Source organism: Suricata suricatta, chromosome 12 (assembly GCF_006229205.1).
Source record: "Suricata suricatta isolate VVHF042 chromosome 12, meerkat_22Aug2017_6uvM2_HiC, whole genome shotgun sequence".
In the NCBI taxonomy this organism is placed as follows: Eukaryota; Metazoa; Chordata; class Mammalia; order Carnivora; family Herpestidae; genus Suricata; species Suricata suricatta.
The window spans coordinates 35,153,693-35,165,182 of record NC_043711.1 but is presented as its reverse complement, the minus strand read 5'-3'; the positions used below and the strand labels follow the sequence as shown (position 1 = coordinate 35,165,182).

Genomic DNA, 11,490 nt, shown 5'->3' with positions numbered 1-11,490 from the left:
GCCCGCGGTGGGCCGGCCCCTCCCGGCCCGCGAGCCAGCCGGCGCGTCCCCGCACTGCTCGCTGCGCGCCGCCCGGACGGGGCGCACGGACCCGGCGTGCGCCTGCCGCCAGACCCCAGCAGTGGGGTCGCGCCCGCGCTTCTACTGTCGCTGCCTTTCTGCGGCAGTTTCGGACTTGCCTTCGGAGAGACTTGGGAACTTTCACAGCAAGCCTGCGGAGGCGCTGGGCCACTCGCTGGGCGCCCGCGGGGAAGTGGCGCGGTGAGCGTCCTCCGGCTCCTGTGCGGGGAGATCCGTGCCGCGTCCTGGACCCGCCAGCCGGCTGCGGCCCTAGTCAAGTAAGAAGGGTTGGGACGAGAGGGCGGGAAGATGGGGGTGGGATGACGCTGGATCCAGTGCTCAGTCTCTGTCTTGTCGGCAGCAGCTGCCTCTCGGGCTGATACCGACTTGGCTCGGGGCAGCACCCTTCCGCTCCTCCATCCCGACGCTCTTTAGTGCGGGAGTGGCCTCGTGTGCGGTATTTGCCGTGCACCTCGAAGTTAGAAGCGGCGCTCCTAAGTGAGGATGCATGGCTGTGGCTGAGCAGCGGCCTCCTGCAACTTGAGGGTTCGTGTCTGCCACTCACAGATTACCGGGGAGCTCCTTGGGTACGGGCAAGGCCACTTGATGGATCGGTCCGAAGAGGGCGAGGGCGAACTCGTGGTGAGCAATTGTTTAGGACACGCCGGTCTTGGGGCTTCATCCCTTGGGTCTGAGCCGGGGTCCTTATAGGAGCCAACGGGAGAGAGCAGGTTAGCCTACACCTGAAACCCTGGTTGCGAGGCTTTTGCTGGAAGGACGCAGCGTGCACCCGGGACGCGTCTTCCAGCTGAAGCTCTAAGCTTCCCGCCCATGTGGAGCACTAGAGCGGGTCTGGAAGTTCCGTCCCTTCCCGCCTTAGGCACCTAGGATTTGCCACCAGCCCGGAGTGTCTGCCTTGCTTCCCGGCTATTTCAGATGCTTTTTTGCATCATTTGTCCTGTCAATCCGCTCCTGGAAGGGAGAGCATCTTTAACCCTAAACTCGTGGCTCGGGAAGGATGGGAAGTGGAAAACCGGTATCCCACACCTAGGGAGGCAGCTGAGGCCAGACGCGGTGCCACTTGTGCGTTTTCCTCCTGAATCAGTATTGTTTAACGTCTGGGGGTTCCACGGACGCCAAGCTAAGTCCTGAGGCAACTCGCAGCAAGATGTACGTGTACAGATTCATGAATGCACCGAGGCCGACTCAAGTGCCCGAGCTCACCGCCGCCCACTCCAGCCAGGATTTAAGCCCCTCCTCCCCCTTGGTGAAACATCTGCATCCCTGTACTCTTTTCCCCTTTAACTTTTCTATGGCCGTCCCTCCAGGAGTAGCAAGGTTGGTGTGATGTGACAGGCGATCCCCGTGGATGGGCGTGTTCAAAGCTTGATCGGCTTCTTTCTCTATTATCCTTGGTATAGGGATTATCCACACCAACCTGAAAATTAAACCTGCACACCCAGACACCCACACTTGCCCAGGCACAGTGTAATCAGTGTTTTCGTTGGTTATTCTTGAACAGATGTATGACTTAAAAAATTCACAGCGTGCTGTGGGCTTTACAGTGAGAGGCATCTCTGCTAAGTTTGTAGTCATAAATCAGTTCGCAAGCCTAACACTTCCTTTGGATTGGAAGTACAGATCTTAATAAGGCAGCGAGAGACAGTTTTCAGAATCATCGTGACTAATGATGACTTATGTTCTCCCAAACTGACCGCGTGCGTAGGCATTGCTCATTTGTGCAAAAAGCTTTCTTCATATATGTGGGCATTACTTGATCAATATTCTCATAAAGCTGTATTTCAAGGTTTCCTCCCTCAATTCTGTCTCATTGTTCTGCTTTGCATGACTTTTCTCTCTTCCCTCTGTGACATCTTACCTACCCTTTGACACTTTAAGGTTTTAAGTCACAATTTGACTTGGCCAATTTTCCCTGTTAGAGATAAGAAAGTTGCTATTCCCAGAAAAGCAATAGCTTCTAGTTCACTTATTTTTGAATGACTTCAATTTCTTTAAAGTCCTCTCCCCCACACACAAACACAACTTACAACTATCTCTACTTAATTACTGAATATTTTTCATTGGAAGCAACATTTTCATACTTCTAGTGCTAGAATGTTCTAGGCCACTTGAATTTTAATATTCATTTTTTGCTTTTTTTAGAAATGTATATTGTTTGATGACCTAGTTCCATTTAGTCAAAAAAAAAAAAAGGCTTTGTCCCCCCACCTCCTTTTCAGTGGCACATAGCCTTTCTCCAACAGCTGCTTTTATCTGCACAGCTCATTTATTGTTATACTTACTATAATACTTTGTTATGTAAATGATATGTTGATGCATATGATATTAAAACTGCATTCGCTGGGGATTAACCCATGGGGATGACGTCATCACTAGCCAATCCTCTATCTGATCTGAACGTGCATTGATAAGAGTCACATTATACTGAGCAAGGGTTTCTACATAGCCTGTGATGAATAACAACAGAAAGATGGAAGTGATTTTGGCTCTTCCTAACTCAATTAGCTGCCCAGTTGGAGAGTTTTGGGGATTTCTATACTAAGAAGCTTAGCTTAATAAAATTCTCAGACTGCAGTTTATGGGTCTCTTTAGAATTTGCAGAGAAGTATGTTTTCCCCCTTATGCCTTTTTTCCTCTTTGGGAGGTTTTTACCCTATATTTTGGCTCTAATTTCTTTACAGATATGGAGAGACATCATGGTGACTGGCCTAGCCTTTGTAGATTTTTTTTTTCCTCCAGATAGACGGAACATCTATCCAACATCTAGATGATGGGCTTATTTGTATACATGTGTGCATTTCATCAGGTGTTGGATAAATACATCTGCTAAGATTAGTAAAATGACTTCAAGTCCTGAAGCCAGTCGTGGCTCCCTGGGAGATCATACAGTGTACTTTATACTAATTTGTTAGGGAGATACAGGATTGAGGGTGAGGGATACGCAATAGGAAAAGGATGTCCGCAAAGGGATTGTGAAGTGATCTTGGCCACATTAATCACCTCACAAATACCTGTTCTGAAAACATGATTAGAAAAAGCTCACTTCCTTCCTAGCAGCCCTTGCTTATAGACTTAGGTTTGAATTACATAATAGCCCACTCAGTTTGTCTTCTCTGGCAACCCACCTTTTTTTTTTTAATGTTTTATTTATTTTTGAGAGACAGAGAGAGACAGTGTGAGCATGGTAGGGTCAGAGAGAGAGGGAGACACAGAATCTGAAACAAGCTCTAGGCTCTGAGCTATCTGTCAGCACAGGGCCCGATGCAGGGCTTGAACCCATGAACCGTGAGATCATGACCTGAGCTGAATTCGGATGCTTAACTAACTGAGCCACCCAGGCGCCCCAGCAACACATCTTTCAAAAGACAAAACTAACTTTGGCTTTCTATCTGATATCTGTTGGGGAAAAAAGTAACTCTTCCTGCTTTCCAGTTACTATTCAAATTAAATCCACTTTTTTCCATAAAGTCAGTTAAAAGGGCTCTTGTGCTTTTATTTATTTATTTTACTTTTAAACATAAATTTAATCGCACAATCTGGTTTAAAGAACGACTCAAAAGCTCACAGGATTTTAAATCTGGAGAATACCTCAAGAGTTCAGTATTCTAAGAGACAAGGATAGAGGGTGTTATGACCAGTCCACTACGGTGTAAAACGAATTGGGGTCCTAACTTTTAGCCCAATGCCCTTCCCTGAGTTTTCCGATAAAGGCATGCAGGGCGGTGTTGGGCTGGTGAAAGGCCCCCTCCTTTCAGCTTTGCCTGAGAGCAGACTCATGCCCACCTCTTTCACTATCAAGGATCAGTTTGTTCGAATATTTTGCTGGTTGAGCCCGGCTGAAGAATTTGACAGCTGCAAGCTTGGGCCACTTTCTAGTAGATGTCATGGTGTCTGCAGTTACAAAAGAGCCGTGTAAGGGGAGGTGGCAGTGAGAGAAGATGGGGTAGGGTGATTCAATTTGGACCTATTTGAGCACATAAAAAGACACAGATGTGAAAATGGTGATGAGGCATGATATAAGGTTTGAGAACTCAGAATATTAATTTGTTGTGTGATAGTCTCCTCTTTCATACTTTGTGCTTTTTAGTTGCTGTAAAACCAAACTGGTTATTTGGAATAAAACTCTGTTTTCTGGCATGATTGTGAGTAATGATAATGGTGCTCTGCGTTTGTTGAACACTTAATGTGTGTCAGCTGTAGAATATTGATGGTAATGAAACATCTTGGTTAATAAATAGCTTTCTCTGTATGGACGAACTACTGATTTTTCAAAGGGTCATGATTCTAACACCGTGTTGAGTCTTTTTTTTGTCACTCTTTTTTATTCAAAAGATGTCAAGATCTTATGGTAGCAAGTCATTAGCATGAGCATAAATAATTTGAATTCAAAAGTATGGTGGTGTCAGAGATTAGGGAGTTCTTGTTAATAAAATGTTAATGAATGGCACATAAAAATAAGATGCTGTATTTAGAAAGATAGATACTAAAGATGTGGCTAATTTGTTTCCTTTCACAAGATTGTAGTCTTGTTAGTGCAGAAGAATAAAATAACTCTTTTAGAGAGACACTCTAGGGGCGCCTGGGTGGCTCAGTCAGTTGAGCGTCTGACTTTGGCTCAGGTCATGATCTCATGGTTCGTGGGTTTGAGCCTCGCGTTGGTCTCTGTGCCAACCGTTAGCCCGGAGCCTGGAATCTGCTTTGGATTCTGTGTCTCCCTTTCTCTCTGCCCCTCCCCTGTTCACGCTCTGTCTCCCTCTGTCTCTCAAAAATAAATAAAATGTAAAAAAAAAAAAAAGACACTCTAGTATTTCTTATAGAGAGAAAACACTAGGCTTTTAAAATATTTATTTTTTTGAAGTTTATTTATTTATTTTGAGAGAGAGCAAGCAGGAGAGGGGCAGAGAGAAGACGAGACAGAACCCCAAGCAGGCTCTGTGCTGCCAGTGCAGGGCTTGAGCTCACGAACCAAACCGTGAGATTATGACCTGAGCTGAGGTCAAGAGTCAGATGCTTAACCACATGAGCCACCCAGGTGCCCCTAGGCTTTTTTTTTAATAAAAATATGGCATTGCAGAAAAAATAATTTGCTGATTATTATTATTATTATTATGTAAGTTCATTTCAAACTAGAAAGCAATTGAACATTTCTGTAGCATTTTGCTTGTCTTAACTCAAGGTGGAACTGTCCAAAGCCAGAGTTATTATTCGTTTTTTAAATGACAATTGCACCTGCTCGAATTCTGTTTCGTATTTATGCCACATGTCCCAAAGTATTCTCTGAAAATTCACAGTTTTATTTTTTTTGCTTAATGAGTCATGAAAACATCGATGAGACTTTGTGTACCGTGGGCACTTCCCTGTGCCCCCCGGTCCTAAAACGGAGACTTTCGGCACAGAGTCTAAAATAGTCAAAGAAGGTTTCCAGGAAGGAAGAAACCTAAAGACCATCAAGGGCAGTGGTTCTCAACTGGGGGCAATTTTGCTCCATCGGGACATTTGCCAATGTCAGGAGACATTTTTGGTTGTTAGAACCAAATTAGGTAGGTCTCTAGCAGGTAGAGACCAGGGGTGTGGCTAACTTCTGCTAACGCCTCCGGCAGCCCCCACAACTAAGAAGTCTCCGGACCAAAATGTCAGTAGTGCTGAGGTGGGGAATCTCTCATCCAGAGTAACTTTTGGGGCCCAGACTAGTGAAAGGGCTGATCCAATGTCTCTGTTTCTGGCAGGGAACTGAGTCTGAGGTCTCTAATGCAGAAGCTAGGATTTTTGCCTTCTGTTTTTGAAGATGTCTTTTCTTTTTTTGATTTCTTTAATTTGTAAATATAATACATGTTTGGGGTAGAAAATTCAAACCCTGGAAAAGAGTATAAAAAGGAAAGTGAGAAGTGAACCCAGCTCTGCCATCGAGATCATACCTTTTCATGTTTCAATAAAGGTTTTTCCGTTTCTCTCCTTCTGCCTTTTCCTGCATATAGACATTTAGACCATCATTTTAGATCAATGGGGTCATTTATCTTATAATCTTTACTTGGCAAATGACTACTGGCAGTGAAGAGAGCTAGAGGACATTCTTTTTCGTGGCTGTATGTTTTTCTATGTAAAAATTCCATCTTCCTGCTGGTCATAAAACACCCAAAGTCAAAAAGCAATTTTGAGTTTCTTTATAATGCATTCCTCTTTGCCAAAGACAGCACGTTTCATAATGTCAGTGTTGGCAAAAGTCCTTTCGTTCGATTTTTTTTTCTTGGTGTCCAGTTTAAGATTTTAAGTAGTTTGCAAGCCAGAAATTTTTTATACAGTGGGGCGTTTAATTAAGGCAGTCTCAAAATGTATTATTGGGGTGGATTCTCTGCATGTATCAGTGGGGCAACAATTCACTGGGGCTTGCAGTCTCCGTGACTATTTAAATCATTTGGCAGCTCTTCTAGAAGCAGCCAGATTGTAATGTAAACATCTGTTACCTTTTCTCTGCTTTCAGAACTGATTATGCAACCCGGCTTCACATCGGAGACACACGGCTTTCTTCCTCTATATTTTTGGATTAATTCCTTCTCAACAGACACACACACACCCACGGACACAAATCAAAAGAGCCATAAAATCGGTTACCATGGGCCCAGTCCTCCTAGGATACACCTCACATCTTCACCCTCTGTGTTGCTCTTTGCAGACCCTTAGACGTGCTTGGGAGCACGGAGCTCCATTAAGCAGGCTGGGGGAGGTCTGTGAATCTGTCCCCTGGTACCAGCCTCATTCTCCTTGGGTGCTGAATTTCCACTCACCTCAGCTGAGGGGATCTGGGAGAAAGGAGCTGGTTAATATTTAAATCTCCCCAGTAAAGCCACGAAGTACCAAAGTACCGGCTAGGGTAGGGGTGGGTGGGAGTGGGCAAGGAGGCATTTGAATGGAATTGGATGTTAGATAGCAAATGTCTCTTTCGGTAAAGTTTTCTGCTGGTATTTGCCACTTCTTCATTAGGGAATGTTTGTCAAATATTTGCTTTGTTGACCTTGCAAAAAATTGTAGCTACAATAGCTATCATTTGTTGGATAAGGACGCTGCTGGGTATGGCGCTGTTTTAAAAAATTGTGCTAAAATTGGGGCATCTGGGTGGCTCGGTTGTTTAATAAGCGTTCGCCTTTGGCTCAGGTTATGATCTTGCAGTTTGTGAGTTCCAGCCCTGTGTTGGGCTCTGTGCTGACAGCTTAGAGCCTGGAGCCTGCATCGAATCCTGCGTCTCCCTCTCTCTCTGCCCCTTCCTTGCATGCACTCTGTCTCTCTGTTTCTAAAATAAATATAAACATTTTAAAAATTGTGCTGAGATACAAAAAAAATCAGTTCACCTACTTTACCATTTTTATTTTTTTCTTTTTACTAAGATTTTATTTTTAAGTAATCTCTATGCCTGACTTAGAGCTTGAACTCATGACCCTGAGATCAAGAGTCACGTGTTCTACTGCCTGAGTCAGCTAGGTGCCCCACTGATTAACAATTTTTAAGTGTGTGGTATTAAACACACACATTGTTGTGCAGCTGTACCCACCGCCCATCCCCCGAACTCTTTTCATCCTGGAAAACTGAAACTCTGTGCCCTTTACCTAAATAGCAGCTCCCCAACTCTCTCCTCTGAGCCCCTAGCATGTACATTCTACTTCCTATCTCTAGGAAATTAAGTGCCCCAGGTACCTCATTGAAGGAGAATCATACAGTATTTATCCTTTTGTGCCTGACTTATTTCACTTCGAATAGTGTCTTCAAGGTTCATCCATATTGTAATGTGTGTAGGAATTTCATTCCTTTTTAAGGCTGGGAAGCATCACATTTTGTTCATCCATTCATCCATCGATGGATGTGTGGGTCACTGCTACATTTTGGCCTCTGTGAATAACGCTCCCATGCACATGGCTGTACAGATATTTTTCTTGAGTCTCTGCTTTCATTTCTTGGATGTATACACAGATATAGAATTGCTGGATCATGTGGTAGTTCTGCGCTTTAGTTTTTGAGGAGCCGTCAATACTGTTTTCCATAGAGGCAGTATCATTTAACTGCACTAAACATTTTTATACACTACCTTTCCCAAGCCCTACATGGTTGAGAGAGTCATCATCTCCCTTCTGTGTGCTAGGGAAGTGACACACATTGGATGAAGCCATACAGGTAGCTTGTGGCAGGGCCATGGTTTGAACCCAGGCAGTGTGGGAGAAACAAAGCTCTTCCTAGACCATTCATCCTTTCAGTTCAAGAAAGATGAACTGAATGCCTCCTGTGCCTGGCCCGGGTGTGGTGAGGGTCTAGGGGACAAATAACAAATGTGTTTATTACAAGAAGAAGCTCTGAAAGTCCTGATCCTACCACCCTAAGGAATTTGATTGAGCTGTGAGTCACACTGATTGTGAAATTGGTGTTTGATCAAAATAATAAGAAGCCGATAAATATCTACTGTGGTTATTTTGGCTGTTCATATTAGTGCTGCCTCAACCCCTCTGGCGATTAATAACCGTGCAGCTCATGGTTTTTAAAATGTCACGCCAATTTTTGCTTTTCGTTGGAGGTGGGGGTAGTGGTGGGTGTAAGACAGTACAAGGAAATAATGGAGATCAAGATAAGCCTTAGGTAGGATCTGAGAGATGATTGTGCTTTTATTTTACAGAGACAGTAGACAGAAGACATTGGCGTCTTCCCCACCAAAAATATAGCTAAATGGAGTTCTTGCAAAAGAAAGCACGTTTTGTCACTTTATAGAATTAACAATTGATCAGTTTTGTGGTTCCCGAGTCCTTTATAAGCACCCCATGTTTATTCATTATTGTGATTACAGAGTCCAAGCAGTCTGCTTGATGTGATGAGCAAAAGCAAGACGCCAAGGCATTTAAATACACTTGAAATTAATGTTACACAAATAGGTGTCTGATAGGGTATTCTAATTTGATTCTAAAGGCCTAGAAATAAGCCTGTATCTAGGGGTGTCCTCCTGGGAATCCTATGTCAGATGTTTGTAGTTCATTTGCAAGGTTTCTGTGTTACTTAAAAGGAAAATGGCAGTGTTCGGAACACATCAGCCCCGTGTCCTTTGAGGGTGAGTAGGGGAGGCAGAGAACCAGTTAGTGTGGCTGTTGATAGCGGCCTTGCGTACTGGGTTACCCTTTAGGATGGAGAGGCAAGCTCTAGCGTTCCTGATAGCCGGCGAAAAGTCAGCCTGTCTGGATATATACTCCCAACAAGGTACACCAATTGTCCTGCGGAAATATTAATCAGAGAAGGAAAATACTCAAGTCTGAAAGTTAAGGTCACCCTGAGAAAAAGGACTGGCAGAATTCCTAGAAAACTCTGTTTCTTCAAGACATTTTGATTCCAAATTTACTCTCTTCACATTTACAAAAGACTCATGGTCCCAAGAGTAAACTCAGTTTTTGGTTTGATGTGCAAATATTTCTGAACCATAGCATAAATAGACATGAACTTACAAGCAGTTGACTACATCCATATACAAGTTTCAAAGTCCTCATTTACTTAGAAGTAATGAAGAGAGATGAATATAGGGTTTATGCTGATTGCAAATTTTTTTTTGTCTTCTGAACATACTGGATTTAAAAAATCTATTTCATGTTATCAGTTTTGTTTGGTATGCTGGTATACCAGTTCTAGTCCTATTGCAATTCTTTTTATTAAAGTATAGTAGGCACACAATGTTACATTGGTTTAGGTGTATGACATAGTGATTTAACAAGTCTATGTTATCCTATGCTCACCACAAGTGTAGCTACCCTCTGTTACCATAAAACATACTACGATATAGTTCACTATATTCCTTATGCTGTATCGTTTACGCCCTGACTTACTCCTTACAAACGGGAAGCCTGTATCTTCCATTCCCCTTCATCCATTTTGCTCAGCCTCCCAACCGCTTTCCGTCTGGTTAGTCATCAGTTTGTTCTCTATTTAGGGATCTGTTTCTGCTTTATGTTTGTTTGTTTTGTTTTTTAGATCCCATGTGTAGGTGAAATCATATGGCGTTTGTCTTTCTCTGTCTGACTTACTTCACTTAGCATAATACCCTCTAGGTCCATCCATGTGGTCAAAAATGGCAAGATCTCATTCTTTTTCTTATGGCTGAGTAATATTTCAGTGTGTGTGTGTGTATGTGTGTGTGTGTGTGTGTGTGTGTGTGTATGACATCTTTATTCATTCTTTATTTGTCCATCTACCGATGGACATGGGTTGCTTCCATTTCTTGGCTATTGTAAATAATGCTGCAATAAACATTAAACATAGGGGTGTATATATATTTTTGAATTAGTATTTTTGTTTTCTTTGGGTAAATACCCAGTTGTGGAATTAATGGATTGTATAGTATTTCTACTTTTAATTTTTTGAGGCACCTGTATACTGTTTTCTGCCAGAGTCCAGCTCCAGCAGGCCCAGGGTCCCCTGAAGGAGAGACAGTGTTGGCGAAAAAGAGTAAGAGAGCCTCAAGTTTCTTACTTGGTTACCAGGCAGACATCTCTGTTCAGTCTGCTTTGGTGCCCTTTTTTATTGGTTAAGCAATAAGATGACATCAGAAAATAGAAATTGCTTACAGTTTCTAACTTAGTGATAAGGTGTTTTAATCATCAAAGATGTACAGAGACAAGTTTTACAGAAGTATTTTTGTAGAACTATTCCAATTTATTTTTGGCATCAGTCCCCAAGGTTAAGAAAGTAACAAACCTATCTTATTTTGTATGGGTTGGTTTTTGGCCATTAATTATAACTTTGTTTTTAATTAACATGTTATAACCAAGTCATGTAATGCACTTACAGTAAGGTTAAGTAAATTTTACAACTAAGAGAAAAACAAGATGTTTTTAGTAAAAAACAGGATAATATACATATTATTTAAGTTAGTAATGCTAAAATAACAACATAGGTCAAATTGTATATAGATAGGCTGGGAGTTATTTTTTCTAGCTCATAGACCACGAGAGAAAGAATGTCTGTTAAGTTGCTAGAGAAAGCCCTTTCTTTGATGTAAGTATAATGGGGGCCCTGTGTGCATTGACGTTGCACCTGGGTTTTTAGTTTCTTATCCATCCTCATAACTGAAGTCAGTACAAAGGAGGGTATTTGTGACTCCAATTAGCAAAGATGTATGTAGCAACTTATGTCTGGTCCTTGTCTGTTTCTTATCTCTAAGTTAGGCTCCTCTTCTCTGGGCCAGAGTTAATTGTAACTCTTGTATTCTTAGCCCCCTTTATGTTTTGGGTCTGCAGTGCTCATTAGAAGAGCCTTTTGTCAAATATTCATAATGTTTTGATCCAAAATCTCTTATGCATGGACAGGAAAATGCCTTTTCTTATAGGGTAACTGTGTGGGGAATATCGGCCTGATTTGGAACATTGTGAGGCCTAATCACCAGCAACAGGCTTA

General features: G+C 42.6%; 1 protein-coding gene across 1 annotated transcript in view; it reads left to right on the top strand.

Moving 5' to 3' along the window:
- The first annotated feature begins 83 nt into the window (after positions 1-83).
- The window catches only part of TAFA4 (TAFA chemokine like family member 4), a 173,583-nt gene continuing 162,176 nt past the window's right edge, over positions 84-11,490 (top strand). The window contains exon 1 of the mRNA XM_029917258.1: positions 84-338. The gene's annotated coding sequence lies outside the window, so the exon portion shown is untranslated. The remainder of the gene's footprint in view (positions 339-11,490) is intronic.